The following is a 17,819-nucleotide window of genomic DNA, read 5'->3' as shown; positions in this document are numbered from 1 at the left end:
AAACTGAGATTCAGTATTTAGGACATATGATTAAAGGACAAGCAATCCACCCCTCACCGTTACATCCCCGTGCGATTAGAGACTTACCAGCATCCAGGAACTGGAGAGAACTTCAGTCTGTGTTGGTCAAAACTACATATTATATTCGGTTTATATCAAACGTGCCGCAGATTGTAGCGCCTTTGCATCGCCTTAGGCGTAAGAACGTTTCTTTTGTTTGGTTTTCGGAATGTGAGGCTGCTTTCCAGAAGCTCCAATCTGCTTTGTTGAGTGATCGCTGGTTGATTCCTTTCGATCCCTCCAAACCAGTTGTTTTGGCTGTCGATGCATCTTCTCACGGCATTGCAGCGGTTCTCTCGCACCGCATTAATTCTGTCGATCGCCCGGTCACTTTTGCGTCTAAGTTGCTCAATTCTGCCCAGCAAAACTATTCTCAAATCGAGAAAGAAGCTTCAGCTATTGTGTATGGAGTGACAAAGTTTCATGATTTATTGTATGGTCGAAAGTTCTATTTGGTCACCGACCATAAGCCTTTGACATCGTTGTTTCACCTGTCAAAGCCATTTCTGGCCCGGACTGCACAAAAGTTGCAATGTTGGTCTTTGTTTTTGCCCAACTACAATTACGAAATTTTGTTTCGGCCTATGGCCCAGCATGGCAATGCCGATGCTTTGTCTCGTCTACCTATCGTTCCTGACGAAGTGTTTGATTCTTCCGAATTGTCATGCATGTTTATTGATTCGCAAAATAAAGAATTAGCTGATGGTTTTCCGGTGGATTTTCGTCGCATTGCTTCCGCGACAGCCGCGATGCTTCTTTGCAGATTCTTTTGCAGTATATACTTACTCAATGGCCTGCATCTGCTACGCAGATTCGTGATCCACTCGTTTGACGTTACTTTGCGCAACGTCACAACTTGTCTGTACACCACGGTGTTATCTTGTTACGTCAGGAACGTTGGCTGAGGTTTCTTATGGATTTCCCGGCATTTGGTCTGTTGTCCGGCCCGAGCTAGGTCTCGTTATTTTAAAAGTCGGTCCTTGTTTTGGCTTAGTACGATTTTGGTTTACTGCCTGGTGGTTCTGGTAGTACGCCGGGTCGCTGTAGTTGTGTTGCATTTTGTATGGGGCTGTGTGCTCGGACCCGTGGAGTACAATTTGCGTGAACTGCTTCACTGGGGAGTACTGATCTGGCCATTCTTGGTCCTCTGCTATATGAAATAAGTTTATTATTATTTTAAAGTAGCATTATCACTTAAATGATTTAATTCTTGTTACGTTAATTGCAGCTTGGGTACTGAGAAATTTAGTAATGTAATTGCGGAAGATTTAATAGTGGAACATGCCCCTTTACCTGTTTCGTAATCTGTTAATTACCGAAAGACCTTAAGCTCATAGTCATATTGACGTGATTTTCTTAAATTATTGTATTTTTATGTCATGCTATTGTTTTTTTTAATTTGCTGATCACTGGTGTACTGTTCCAAGTATTAAAATGTTTCAGGTAGCTATTACTTGGGCGGAACGCGCGGAACCGCAACGGAGAGGAGTAGCGTGCCTTACGTGTTCGTTGTTGGCACAGCCTGGTGTCCGTTGTTTGTTTTGATGCACCTGAGTTCAAAAATGGCTCTGAGCACTATGGTCATCAGTCCCCTAGAACTTAGAACTACTTAAACCTAACTAACCTAAGGACATCACACAACACCCAGTCGTCACGAGGCAGAGAAAATCCCTGACCCCGCCGGGAATGCACCTGAGTTAAGTGTTGTGTTTCCTCCTCCCTTGCGGCCCCGTCGTGTTCTTCTCATAAACATTTCTTTCAAGGCATTTTTGTTAATTTTATGCTAGTATTTTAATTTCTTACATTGGTAAAATTGTGCGGCCTTCATTATGCACACTGTTTGTCATAGAGGAGTTGATGTGCCATTGTAATTTCTTAAACTCCATTGTGTGTGCCCTTCATGATACATATCGTTTGTCATAAAAGATTTGAGTATGACAATTATAATGTCTCATATATCATGATGTGCGTGTGTAATGGTGCAATAAATGGATGATTGTTATTTCTGTTTTTGGCGCCCTTCATGTCTCCTTTCTTGTCCCTATTGGTAACCTATCCTTGTACTTGTGTTGGTTATCCACATCAATACGATTTGTTTGTATGCTGCCTGGCGATCCGAAAAAGCATGGTTCCTAGACACCCCATTTTTGCCGACTAGGCTGGATTTAACAGTAATCGTTTCTGTACAACATACTAACGTACATGTTCTGTGAATATGAAGGTCATATCTCCAGTCGTTCCAGGTGTTCTTATTTTTCTCAACATGGGCGTCAATAAACAGTGACTGGTAGCAGTGACCTTGTTTCCTTCGATATCAGTAACAGTCATCGTAGAGCCTAACCTAGTACGTTCGTATTTGAATCTAAACAACTTGATTATAAACTACTATTATGTGATGTTTATAATTGCCTGAGATTTACTTGCCGGCCGCGGTGGCCGAGCGGTTCTAGGCGCTTGAGTCCGGAACCGCGCGACTGCCACGGTCGCAGGTTCGAATCCTGCCTCGGGCATGGATGTGTGTGATGTTCTATGGTTGGTTAGGTTTAAGTAGTTCTAAGTTCTAGGGGACTGATGACCTCAGATGTTATGTCCCATAGTGCTCAGAGCCATATGGACCATTTGAGATTTACATTTGAGTCAGGAACGGCCAGAGGGACATGGTCTGCGAGGAAATTGTACACGTGTGTGTGCATAAGGAACCACTGTTCATCATGAAAATCGCCGCAGTACCACGAACTAGTGCGGCTTTGGAACGATAACGAGAGGAATTGGTGATTAATATATTTCATATCATCATTGTTGCTCTGCCGGCCGGTGTGGCCGTGCTGTTCTAGGCGCTACAGTCTGGAGCCGAGCGACCGCTGCGGTCGCGGGTTCGAGGCCTGCCTCGGGCATGGATGTGTGTGATGTCCTTAGGTTAGTTAGGTTTAATTAGTTCTAAGTTCTAGGCGACTGATGACCTCAGAAGTTAAGTCGCATAGTGCTCAGAGCCATTTAAACCATTTGTTGCTCTGGGTTGTATGTTTAATATAGCACTCATTGGCGACTTGAAGCAAAGAAATAATTTAAAAGCACTTGTTTACATCTTGAGGAACACGCTGATCGACATCCGCGTAAAATTAAAATTGTGTTCTGGACTGGAGCCCAGACATGAATCTCTGCCTTTCGCAGAGAGAACGTTGCTAATTGTAATATCCAGACATGGATAACATAACGACACATATCATCAGCTGGCCACGATTTACTCTCCAAGACTATCAAACTTCAATTTTTCATGGATGTTTCCTCCTTAAAAACTACTTCATGACATATGAGATCATTCACGGGCGATCTCATGTTCTGTGGCGTTTGAAAGGTATGGGAAATAAGCAGTAACAAGCTAAACCTTTCAGCAAGATTATGAAAGGCAGGATTAGAAATCGATCCCCGGTCCAGCAGCGACTTTGCCTTGATAGAGATACTTAGATTGTGGTATGTAGTTTGTCTCAGGTATTGCGCAAATTGCTACTTAGTCTTGTTCACAAATGAAGTCATTTCTGCTTTTCTTTAGTGTACATTCCATGTTACTGTATTCCAGAGTAACTGAGTTATTTATTTACCAGTGTACTAAAATCACCCTAACACGTTGTTAACGATTGATTTTAAATTATAACTTAGCAAGCAGTCGTTAATTTGTTCCATGTTTGGTGTGCCATCCAGAACAGCCGGATTATATGCAGTCTTTTAGTACAGGAGGAACCATGGGAGTAGTCCTAGAGTCTTTCTGAAAGACTCAGTCATACTTGCAAACTAAAGGCGTTGCGAAATGAAAATAAAAAACAAAATGACTATTGATGCAGGGACTATCTGTTGACTCTGAACGTTAGTAAATGTAACTTATTGTTCGAGTCCACTCCTGGCGACAAATCACTAGAAACTGAAACTACTGTAAATAACCTACAACTGGAGTGGCCTAAAGGGGAATAACCACACGTAACAAACAGGTGCCGAGGTCATTCATTGGGAGAATCTCAAGAAAATATAATTCATTCACGAAAGAGGCACTTTTTCGACCTATTCTTGAGTACCGATAATCATTCTGATGCCCTTATGAAGTAGCATTCATAGGAGAGATAGTGAAGAGCGAACGAAGAGTGCTATATCGTCTCAGGAGATCGTTCAGTTTGTGCGAGAGCGTTTGGGAGATGCTCAACAAATTCGAATAGCAGACGCTGCAAAGGAAGCGTTGTCCATCACGGAGAGATTTGCTCTTGAAATTCCAACGAATGTACGTTCAAAGAAGAGTCACGCAACATTTTACTCCCCCCCCCCCTCCCCCCATATACGAGGGTCAAAAAGTATTGCCTCCCATAATTTTTTATTACTTGTCAAGAATTTATAACGCAACTACGTAGGTTTGAAATAACAACATTTACGATTACTTTATGACTTTTAATATAATCTCCATCCATTTCCACAGTTTTGATCCATTTTTTATAAAGGGCGGTAAAAATGTGGTAAAAGTGTGCTAAACCACACGGTCCTGCTTCCGAAGCCATAGACGCACAGACGTTTTCACTAACCCGTCACCTTCATCCCACGATGAGCTACTGTTAGTGGACGAAACAGATGGGAGTCTCATGGTTTTATATCAGGACTGTGTGAGGGATGAGGCAAGACTTCCCATACAAATTTCACAATGTCTTCAATGGTCAGTTAACATTCTTGGTACCCAAGTTTTACAAACCTTTGAGTATCCCACTTGTTGTATAACCGTCATCACATTGCCTTACTGAGAGAGGTAATGCAATGCAAATCATCTGAAGTCACCCAGTGGTCACCACGAATGATGCCATCGACTAGCTGAATGTCGTGTGGAGTCACTGCAGTCACCTACCTGCTACTCCACGTTTCGTTACCTAACGGTGTCTGCCCTTCAGCTTCGCCACAGAGAAAAACACATCGCCTAACAGTACTCCTATCTACTGCTGCATCACCATAAACTTTTTTAGTCTTTTATGAATGCGAATGGGGTTTCACCTTCTGCATTCTAGAATTCTGTCACAGAACACTGTCTAGTACCATATCGACGTCGGCCATTTTGCAAGCGACCGCAGTACTGGCATCTGTTGGCACAGAAAGTTATTATTGCAGTGAATTGGAGAAGAACCTTTGCGGAATAGCGCCAAATCTCAATTTTTCACTTAAAAATTTTATTTACGGAGCAAACAGAAAAGAAGGCATTATTTTTTGACCGACAATCGTACATATAAGGAAACGACAGCAGCGAAAAATAATTAGAGAAAGTAGAGCTCACGCTGAGTTTTATAGACAGTCGTTCTTCCCTATGTACCGTTCGCGAAAGGAGCAGGGAAGGCGGGGAAAGATAGTTGGTACCAGAAGTACTCTCCGCCACGCACCTTAGAATGACTTGCGGAGTGTAGAAGTAGATGTGGAAAGTTTGTTCAACAGTAGGCGTACCACCATGAGAAGGCCACGTGGCTTGAAAATTCCTCAAACAGAAGTTCTCGCGAAATAGGGGAGACGCAAGGCGCCTTGCGACTGAGGCGATCGTGAAGATCAAAATACACAAGATGCGTGATACCAGTGAATTTGACTGAGGCCAGATGTTATGTGCTCCACTCGTCGGAGCAGGCACAGACTTTTTCGCGAACTGCTTGTTAAGGAGTTAACTGTTAGCACATCTGTTCAAGGAAAATAGCCCTCAGCCGTCACGGATAGCAACAATGGAGATACAGGCCATAGCGCATCCAGTCCGTTGCTGGGCAACAAGAACCAGCGAGAAGCCGTCGCGTGGAGCTCCATTAACTCGCTGCACTCTACAGAGAACGTGTACCTCTAATTCACCGCAGGTCATACCCCACAGACGTTTGCATGAGCTCAGGACCACTGCAACTGAATGCTCGCGGTATGTTTGTACGGCAAGGTACGTGTACATCAAAGACCAGGTAAGTTATTTAAATTGTAGGGTCTAGTGAAGCAGAGGTTACAACCCATCTGCTTTAACCAATGACGTCATACATTACTCATAGATAATAATGTCTTCACTTTCGGCCGTAGATAATAAAACAGTTCTGTGTTCCGGATAAGCGCTATCATTGTACATTAAAATAATTTGAGGTCACTACATATTGCTCAAAATATTCTTCGTGTGCATTTATTTAAATAATTGATTGTTTGCAATTCATTCCGTTCTTAATTTCATTCTTATTTTAGAACAATTTTTAGTATCTCATTTTCGTTTGTAGGTATTGATTTATTTGTTCCGATGTACATAGAAGATTTGAGAGAGGCTATGGGCGTAGACATGTTGGACACGATTTGTTTTTTACAAATGTGTGGTCTCGTTGCCAAGTATGTTCAATGTCGTGAGTGCGGCGAACATATGGGCCTCACAAGTGTATCTCGTCGCCGTACTCACGACTTATTCGTATGGCGCTACAGGAAAGATCGGTTGTGGCGGTCCATTAGACGAGGGACGTGGTTGGAAAAATCTAAGCTCGCCTTGAGGGACATTATGAAAATCACGTACTGATGGTGTTTAAGATATCCTGTGTGGCTGTGTGTCCATGAACGTCGTGTGAGTAATCATACAGTTGTGGACTGGTACTCTTTTTGCAGGGAATAGGCGAGATATAGGGGGCCGCTGGGGGGGGGGGGGGGGGGGGGGCGTGTGTTATGGTCGAAAATGACGAATCGCATTTTGGCAAAAGGAAGTACAACAGGGGGGAACCTCTGGTGGGATTATGGGTTTGGGGGGCTGTAGTTTGCCAAGAATGTGACGATGTAGTGTTTAAAGTTGTACCCAATCGAAGGAAGGAAGTTTTGGTCAGTTTAATTTAAGATCACGTTGCAGAGGGTTCCACTGTAATTTCAGATGGTTTTTCTTCATATAGGGATTTAGGGGAAAGGGGTTATCAGCATCTCGTAGTTAATCACAATATTGAGTTCAGATCATTGTCCACAGGGGCTTGCACAAATAGCATAGAGGGTTATTGGTCAGCTGTGAAGTCTCTTGTAGGGAAGGGAAACGCCGGATTTCCACACTTCAAAGTCACTTAGACGAATATTCATGGAGGTGTAGAATTCCCCAAAGATATTGCCCGTTTAAATGTTTTGTTAAATGTGATGGGCAAATGTACCGCCCGAAATGTGTTAGCTGATTTCACATTAGGATGGGGTGAATGTGTGTGTGTGTGTGTGTGTGTGTGTGTGTGTGTGTGTGTGTGTGTGTGTTTTTTCGTAATGTTTTGCTTGTTGTGTATGTGGGTATGTGATTTTTGCTGACGTCGTTCTAGGCGAGCCGAGCTTCGGTTCTTTTAAGAAGTTCCCGTGTGGTAAGTTCAGTTTTCCATTTTTTTCTTTTACTGCATTTGACTATTTCGACTTATTTCATTTATGTATTACGCCATTACGTATGTTTTCGTGTAATTCAGTACGTAATAGAAATTTTGCATCTGTGGTTCTTCTTTAGTTTCCCAGCACTAGTATCAGTACGATTTTTCCGGATCTGTACTAGCAATATTAAAGGCGAAACGCCAACCCAACTAAAATTTGTATCCCGTCCTTCAGTTGACCTTTACACTGACACTACCTATTCGAAAAGAACGACATATGTAACATTGATGAGGTTTACCTATATATGTCAACTGGAAGAGCATGATACAAATGTTGTGTATAGCTATACAGCTCAACTAAAGAATGGGATACTGTTGTCACTGCTGTGATCAAAACTATAACTTTCAGTCGATACTATTACCATCAAAGGCGAAAAAACCGTACCCTATAGTGAATTACGGGATACAAATTGTTTATGTGTCGTCTTATTGCCTCTTCGTGTAGTTCAACTGAGGTACAGGTTGCAAATGTAACGTACTTCGTTAGCAGTGTACAAATATATAGGTCAACGGTAGTACGGGGTACAAATATTATGTACGTAGCTCCTTCTGCCATCGGTAATACTACTATCTGCGTAAGAATAGACTATTAGTGGTAGCAGAGGCGAAAGAAACAACACATGCAAAATTTGTATCCCTTGCTTCAGTTGACCTATATAATTCAACTGAACAACAGAATCAATGCTAACGAAAACGAAGAAATCGACGTACGCTAAACTTGTATCCCGTACTGCAGTTAACCAATACAGTTCGAATGAGGTTCGAGATACAACCCGTATACAGGGTGTTACAAAAAGGTACGGCCAAACTTTCAGGAAACATTCCTCACACACAAAGAAAGAAAATATGTTATGTGGACATGTGTCCGGAAACGCTTACTTTCCATGTTAGAGCTCATTTTATTACTTCTCTTAAAATCACATTAATCATGGAATGGAAACACACAGCAACAGAACGTACCAGCGTGACTTCAAACACTTTGTTACAGGAAATGTTCAAAATGTCCTCCGTTAGCGAGGATACGTGCACCCACCCTCCGTCGCATGGAATCCCTGATGCGATGATGCAGCCCTGGAGAATGGCGTATTATATCACAGCCGTCCACAATACGAGCACGAAGAGTCTCTACATTTGGTACCGGGGTTGCGTAGACAAGAGCTTTCAAATGCCCCGATAAATGAAAGTCAAGAGGGTTGAGGTCAGAAGAGCGTGGAGGCCTTGGAATTGTTCCGCCTCTACCAATCCATCGGTCACCGAATCTGTTGTTGAGAAGCGTACGAAGACTTCGACTGAAATGTGCAGGAGCTCCATCGTGCATGAACCACATGTTGTGTCGTACTTGTAAAGGCACATGTTCTAGCATCACAGGTAGAGTATCCCGTATGAAATCATGATAACGTGCTCCATTGAGCGTAGGTGGAAGAAACTAAAATGAGCTCTAACATGGAAATTAAGCGTTTCCGGACACATGTCCACATAACATCTTTTCTTTATTTGTGTGTGAGGAATGTTTCCTGAAAGTTTGGCCGTACCTTTTTGTAACACTCTGTATATGTGACGTGAGGTACGCATTCTATGCGACCAATATTTCCATCCATTTTTCCCCTTAATTTTCCACAGAAATAATACAAACACGAGATATCCTTAACGTGAAAATACTACTTGTCTTGATATATGTCAACTATATTTTTCGTCTGTCGTATTCCCTTGTTTCTGAACAGTCTTGCCAGCTTCTTTCATGTGTGTAATAAATACTCTCTCGGGCCAATTCTGACGTCATTGCTTCACTAGACCCGGGATAGCAACAATGGAGATACGGGCCATAGCGCATCCAGTCCGTTGCTGGGCAACAAGAACCAGCGAGAAGCCGTAGTGTGGAGCTCCATTAACTCGCTGCAGGTTACAGAGAATGTGTACCTCTAGTTCACCGCAGCTCATACCTCACAGACGTTTGCATGAGCTCAGGACCACTGCAACTGAATGCTCGTGGTATGTTTGTACGGCAAGGTACGTGTACATCAAAGACCAGGTAAGTTATTTAAATTGTATTGTTCTTTATAAGTGTTTCATTTGACTGATGTTTCCTTTTTTATTATATTTGCGGTATGATCTCCAACTGAGCTATACAGCTAAAGTATACTTAATGATATTGCCATCTATTTCTTTACGATAAATATGTAATTTTTTAAAAGAAGTTCGAAACGTGTGTCGCTCTATCTATTATAGTTATAGCCAATATTTTACCACACCAATCCTTGATTCATGTTCTTACCGACAAATCATTGTGTTAATTACCAATGCTTGGGCATCGTAGCGTTGAACATGACGTTATAGTTGCCATGTAGTCGTCTGAGGCATGTTTATTGGGTCAATGGTCATAATTGATAGCTTGTATCACAGTTTCCACATTATTCATTTTCCTCTGATGATTTTTCCTCTTTTATTGTATTTGTATTTAGAGCCTTGTTTCCTTTTGTAAATTGTAAGGAAACGTAAGGTCCAAGTGACTCAAACATGGATAAAAACTGCATTATTTTCACTTAAAAAACTGCGAAGAGGTAATCGGAAGAAAAACTACTGTACTTAGGTGCTGAGAAACAGTTTAGGCAAGATACATGAAAAGAAATCCTGAAAATCAGAGTCTGAAAATTAGTGTCCGCTCAAATTTTGTGGAAATTACGACACATGAATGGTAGGACTAAGAAGAATTCATACGAAGGAGGCAACTGGTAAGCCTGAAACAGACGCAGATCATCCATGTCAAAGAGCGTATAAAAATGATTTCTACAGAATGCATGTATTGCGAAAATTTAGAAGTGAATGCTATCCTAAATAAAATGGATATCCTGACTGGAAGCAAGGTTTTAATGACCAGCAACTGGGGAAAAAGAACATGAATTAAGCAATGAATGTGATACTAAAAGACCTGTTCTTTGGATGTGTTAAAGTTTCTGTTGTCGATAGTAAATGCTCCTACCTGTAGATCTGCTACTCATATACTGTACCTTGGAAATAATCTTTTCCCTGTCGTGTCCTTACGAAAGCTAGTGTCAATTGTACAGGAAGGTTAGTTTTAGAGAGAAGGTTCGAAGCAGTGTAGGAGAAGTGTGAACGTAGTGCTGACTGAAGTCTACCAACAAAGGTAGGCGAAAATGAACATTATTTCCAGCACTCCTGCGGAAATATGATGCTTTCATTAGGACAAGAGGCTTTAGTCACGTTCCTCACGTCTTCATTCATTTTGAAAGACTTAAGCATTTGACACGTGGAAAGCTATGTGAAGAGAGATATTGCCTTCGTTCACTAAACGCAAGTGATGTAGGATTTGTATGATCACAGCCCAGTTACTTGTTTAATAAATGTTATTTTGTGTTCAGCGACAGGTTTCCTACATACGAAAGAGCTGAGATGGATTTTGTAGTCAATTATTACTGAACACAGTTAAAGAATTTGTTTTAAGATGTAATATTTCGTGATGTGTAATGTGCTTTTTCCGTACGAATTCCAATTAGAAAACTTTGTATAGAATACCCAATAGCGTATTGTTAGTTTTGCTGAATTGCTGTTTCGTGGGCATAATATATCAGCCGAGAATCATTCTGTCAAGGGCATAGTTTATTTATAAATTATGACAGTAGGAGCAGATGTCCTGACAAGAGTGTTTTTCATGGTTACTAATTTACATGCTTAAATACTTTGTATACTACTTACCATTAAGTACATACAGTTATATTACAGTAATGTCATGTCCACTGTCGGTTTCTTTAATATTTCATAAGTTATAGGTCATTTGTTTATTACTGAGCATAGCACACATTATTCAACTGGTTCATTTTATTCTGCCATCAAACGATTACTGGAAGATGTTAGCAGTTGCTGGTCAACTAATACTCTTTCTATTTGGGTCATTACTAACAATATACGATGCTTCGGATTGAATTAACATAAAATTTATCACTATATAATAGTATTTTTGTCACGTTCTGTTACCTTTTATCCAATAATAACATGAAACACGGCCGTAAATAAAGACAATCGAGCAACAACATAATTTGTTTTCTAGCATGGGATCTACCATAGTACCGACTATGTAATTTGTCATCCAACGGGGGGCCAGTATACTAAAAAACGTACTCGTGATCACTGTCAAGTGACTCTGTCATCAAAGAATAATTATGATAGTTTACGGTATGTTCGCGAAGGTTGGAGATGAAAAATCCTAATTTTTTTTAGAAGAAAGTAGAAAAAGGTCCAAAACTGCAAACTGAAGGAAGTGAATAGCTGTTGTTTTATATAAATGAGACTGGAGCTGAAAGACGTTGACATTAAGGTCCTGTAAAGTTATTTTAGATTAATTTATCAGCGAAGAATTGACACTGTCCTGGAGGTCGTCATTTTCTGGTGCAGAGCCATGGACTAATATGTGACAAATGTCTTGCTATAGATATAACATGTCGATGAAATAAGACAGTAGGGCCCGCAAGATGTTTTAAAACGTCGACACGACGACGTTATGGCATTCAGGAACGTGCAGTGTTGGAAAAAAAAGCTCGAGATGGATTTTTGATTGAGAAAGCATTCAAGGACTTAGTCATGATCGAATGTAGATAGAGGAGGCACGGTAAAAGAAAGATTTGTTTGATAGGCATTGTACAAGAAGGCGCATATTACGTATACTAGCATATAAATGAGATATTTGAAGATTCCAGGAAGGGGAAGTTTACCGAGAGTAATTAATTATTTCTGGGAACAGACCCCGTTTTTCCTATGCGATGTTCTTCCTTTGTTTCAGACTCGGTTTGCGTTTCCAGATTTGAACCTCGTTTCTTGTGGACATGCTGGAGACATGTCGAAAGCTGCTTCTGTGTAATGCGTCTGTCTACAGGAAGATGGAATGACTTGATCTTTATTTTATAGCTTTAGTAGATTTAGAAACATATGATGAACAGTGACATAATGACTGTGAAGGTGAGAGCGATCCAATGTTATGAAATCTTTGTAGATGCCACAACGATCACCGATCGCAAATATTTTTTAGTTCAGCTATCAGTTTCGAGGTAACTAACTAAATATACTTAAACAAATAGCCGTGGTAATCGGGTAAGCCAAAAGGTTTGCCATGCGTCCATACAACAAAGTAAAAAAGAGCAATAAAAACACTCAGGACCACAGAAACCCGTTAACAGTAAGATGTAATTTGTCTGGATGAAATATTTTGGAAGAAATTCTCAAGAGTTAGAGAAGCAGTTAAGAAACACAACCATCAGATGCGCTTTTCGAATAACTACCTCTCTAAAAATGCAGCTCAGATACAAGATAGACGGCAAACGGAATAAATTTTTAAATTCAGGCCTCTAAAATACTCTTACAATATGGTGGTAGTGAGAAGTATTACCTAGGATAGATGGGCAGGAATTTTAGCATGAGGTTGAAGGAGCACACACATGCACGAAACACAACAACTTTTGGACAGGACTTGATTGTGCAACAGCATACTATTAGTAACACAGACCACAATATGCACGCTATACACGGTGCCCCCAAAGGACGTCTATTGAATCTTTTGGAAGAGACAGAGAATAGGAAACGCCACCCCTTAAAACGTCTTAATGAACAGAGTGAATCTGCGTCCAGTGCCTATTTTTCCTTGTATGGCAAGCTGCTGTAGCCTTCTTATTCTGGTAGAACTCTTCTCCTCCCCCTGCTCCCACAATTTTCTTGCTTCGGTTCCGGCGAGTGCGTTGTACTCACAGCGTTTATATCATGTTTTGATATGGTGCTTTCAGTCCGCTTATTTATGTATTGTACATGTTACAGACTACTTCTAGGCACAATTTTTTATAATTTTAACAATATTTTAGTGTCATACTTTTGTTTAGCCTTGGAGCTTTTATTAATTTTATTCCTCAGTTTGCCCATTTTCACTATCTCCCGGTCCCGTGCCACCAGCGGTTGCTCAGATCTATTTTTGGTATGCCCGCTGGGCTCGCAAACTTTTATCGTTGACAAGAAGCTGTTTATTAACTTCACTGTACTGCATATGGTGCATACGTTTACTTGCACCTACCCTTCATAATTTAAACTAATATTTCCCTTTTGGTTAAAGTTCTAGCTCCTTTCAATTGCATTTTATGTATTAGATCTAGTTGGATGTATACGTAATCTAAGATTACATCTGACTTTGTATTACGCTGCTGCAAACTCTATTCGGCCAAAATCTAGCAGCCACACCCCCTCAGCTGTTCACACCAGTATTGTGAGCATAGTACGCAAGTGACGACCCGACACTTAGGGCCAACTGTCGTTACTATTTTTTCATAATTTTTAACTATGTGACAATGCCACATATGGCTACATATTTTAGTGGATTACTGTGTTAACTTCATGAAGACAGGTACGTTTTACCAACTTTCAAGTATGTGTATATTACGACACTCCTCAGTACAGTTGATAGCCTACTGTTTAGTACATTTTTTTATAACATAGGCTCATTTCTGTATTTAGATCGATTTGAAAAGGTCAGAAAGATCGAAAACAATAACTGAACAAACAAATATTTGCGATCAGTGACTGTTGTGGCCTTTACAAAAATTTAGAAAAATCCATCCACAGTGTCAATTGGGGGAGGGGGATACACACTTTCAAATTCTGACGGTATCAGTGATAAAATACAGAGAGCTGAATGTTATCTGCAACTTGTGCACAAAATGCAGTCGAAGGACACGATAGACTGCGGTCGACGGATGCGAAAGGGTGTCGGCTGTTGAGAAGGGAGTGAAACGAGGTTATAACCTATCCCCATATTATTTAATCTGTACGATGCAAAAGCGGTAAGGAATATCTAAGAGAAATTTGGAAAAGGAATTAAATTTATGCGAGGAGAAAAAAAAATTACGGTGACACTGCAATTGTTCCAGATATGGCAAATGACCTGGGCGATCAGTTGAATGGATTGCATACAATTTTGAAAAGAAGTTATAAGAAGATCATTAGCGGAGGTAAAATCGGGGTAATGGAGCGCAACAGAATTAAGTCAGGTGATGCTGAAGCAATTAGATTGCGAAATAAGATACTAATAGCAGAAGACGAGTTTCTCTATTTGGAGGGCAAAATGATTGATTACGGCAGAGGTAGAAAGGAAAGAATGTTCGTAGTTAAAATTCCAGTTCCAAAACGATGTAGAAGGAGAACCACTGCTCAGAATGACGTGAAATTTAAGCAGCGTATTACTGACGTCATGGAATAAAAACAAATTTAACAAAAATTTGACCAATAGATGGCGCTATACCGGTAAACATCAGATTATGCACACTAACAAACGGACGGCACACGGCTGTTCCTCAGTTTGCGTTCGAGACGCTCGACATGACTATCTCCGTAAAGGATCGCGCGCGGCTGGTAAAGCTCTTTTACAAGAACGGTGGCTGTGCGCCAGTTTCCCTGGAGAAGTTCCTGACACTCAACGCTATGAAAAAAGGCACTGGTCCGATATCTGCTAAAGGTGTGGAGGAACTGATTCCAAATTCGAAAATGCAGGTTCTTGTATAGTGAAATGTAGCAGAGGGAGGAAAGCAGCTGAAGGGTCGAAAGGTGGTGAGCAGACATGCAGTGCACGGGAATTATCCAAACGTCGGACAGGCCTGCGAGCACAGTGCATAAAATCCTATGAAATATACTGCATCGCTGTCGACACAAAATCGTCCATGTTCGGGCGTTTCTTCCTGCTTACCTGCCAGCAAGACAAGAATTCTCTCTGGAATATCTTGCTCGCATGGAAGTGGACAATGAATGGCCGTGGAATATTCTGTGGACAGGTGATCCACATTTCTACCTCCACCGATGTATCAATACGCAGAACTGCAGAATATCTTCAGCGGAAAACTCGAACGCTCATCAGCCGGTACCACTTCATTCTGCAGAGGTGACTGTGTGGTGCGGGTTGACGGCATCGCTTACAATAGGGCCGTATTTTTTAGAGGCGGCGTCTTGCGCTTCGTGTTACCTATACCGTCACTGGTAAACGTTATGAGAGTCTTCTGCGCACGATCATCTTTCCAATCCTTCAATGGCGTGGATGTGTGAGTAGGATCATTTTTATGCAAAATTGAGCTCTTCTGCACACTGCACAGCCAGTGAAACGTCTGCTGCAGATGCGTTGCGGGAGTATTAGAGTTATCAGCAGCCATTTCCCTACATCTTGGCCGTCCAGATCACCTGGCCTTAATCAGTGTGACTTCTGGCTGTGGGGTTATCTGGAAGATATTGTGTTCAGTGTTGCAATTACGAACGTAGCTGAAGGCACGCATTGTGCAACGCACTCTGAACGTGACCCCTGAAACACTCCGATCTGTTGTGGAACATGCTGTTTCTCGATTTCAACTTGCAGAAAACGGTGGGCAGGATATGAAGCATGTCTCGCGCCAATCTCACAACAATTAATTTTGCTTTTTATGCTGTTTTTGTCCCCAGGACAATTAAAAACCGACGTAATTTTGTTTTTTATGCGTTTTTAGGTCTCAGGACAAACAAATACCGTTATTTCCTATCCTATGTGGAACGACCTTGCCGTGACAGATGGGTTTAGTTAACTATAAGTTCCACAGCGATTGATTGCCGAACTTGTGCAGTCATTCACATTGAACAATACGGACGGTGTAATGTGCAACTCAAATCATAGCCACCGTATAGAGATTCATCTGTTGTTTGTAGCCGACCCCATTTATGTTAAGACGCTTACAGCACCATCTATTGGTAATATTTTCGTTAGGTTTTTTTTGGATCCATGATGTTTTTCTCATACGTCAATAAAATGCTGCTCAAATTTGACGTCGTTAACATTTAATGCAAATTCAAGTGTTTTCTTCAGCTGACTGTCAGCAGGGGACATATGTTTCAGAAAATTCATGACTCCTGGCTGCATTAGAAGAATTTATTAATTTTCTACCTGTTTCGGACACTGACCATCATCTGGCATCTGAATCAACGTTATAAAACAGAAATGACAACAAAACGTCATGTGAAAAACGTGATAAAGACACGAAATACAAAAACGTAACTTACGAAAACTTTGGCTTCTGCCAGTCACGTGTTAGTCATGCTGAACTACACAATTACATTGCTATAGAAGAACAATACGTTTAATACATCAACAAACTTCCTCATCCACACACAATAGGAAACTGACCATATGTAGTAGTTTGGACATAGCATGAGAAGTCAAAGCACTTGTAACCTCGAACACAAGTCTAGGAAGACGTCCAGTCGCTAAAATCCATGACACACAAAGATAATTTTAAGATAAAATCATCAATAATTACAACAATTACAGTCCCTGCTGTGGATAGTTAGGTAAGTGTGTTAATAGGTTTCAGTGGATGAGAACTGTTTTTATATTTTTAATTCTATATTTTTAAGTTATCCATTTCTTGGTCACCCTCTTCATTCCATTCACTATATATAAACCTGAAAACCCTGATTCTTCCTTGGTTTCGAATAACTATTATAAGCTCATTAGTTATGTGTCTGAAGTTCCGCACTGATATGACACATTTGGGTATTTTGCATTGATACCTCTGAGGGAACATGTTCCATGTAACTCCTGTTTCACTATAAGTTAGATGTGTGTGCTACATTACTTTAGTCACACATACGGACGTGAAATAAAGTTTTAATTGACCGGTATTTTGCATACTATCACTAAGGTACCCTTTACTAAGTTTTCGAGTTGTAGCACTGTGCACCTTGTACCATAGTTTTATTTCCGTGTTGATGTAGCTTCTAAGTAATATAATGAGAATCTTAATCATACTTATTTGTTCCTGTGACCCTCTCTGTTGGGACACCTGATACATTGATTTGTACAGTGTACCCAACATTTGTCACTCTTGTTTTAATTTTGGAAGGTGTGTGTCATAGGACCTTTACTTACATTATTGTCGTGTAATGCTTATTAAACCAACTGTTTGTGATAATTGATGCTTGTGGCTTTTGTACATTTTTTAATTATGACTGTCCTGTAATTGTTGTAATTATGGTTCTTTTTATCTTAAAATCATCTTTGTATGTCATAATTTAGTTCGACTGGACATCTTCTTAGTGTCGTCTTTGAAGTTGCAAGTGCTTTGACTTTTCATGCTATGTCCTGACTACATATGGTCAATTTCCCGTTGATGTATGAAACGTATTGTTCTATGTTATTATTCATGACACTGACATGAATACGATTGCAAGGTTCAGCATGACTGGCTTGTGACATGCAATAGGCAATTTTTCTGTAAGTTATGTTTTTGTATTTAGTGTATTTATGTCTTTTGTACATGAGGTTTCTGTTTTCTGCAGTTGATTCAGGTACATGATGATGGT

Source organism: Schistocerca piceifrons, chromosome 7 (assembly GCF_021461385.2).
Source record: "Schistocerca piceifrons isolate TAMUIC-IGC-003096 chromosome 7, iqSchPice1.1, whole genome shotgun sequence".
Classification (NCBI taxonomy): domain Eukaryota; kingdom Metazoa; phylum Arthropoda; class Insecta; order Orthoptera; family Acrididae; genus Schistocerca; species Schistocerca piceifrons.
Note: the sequence above shows the minus strand (reverse complement) of the source record.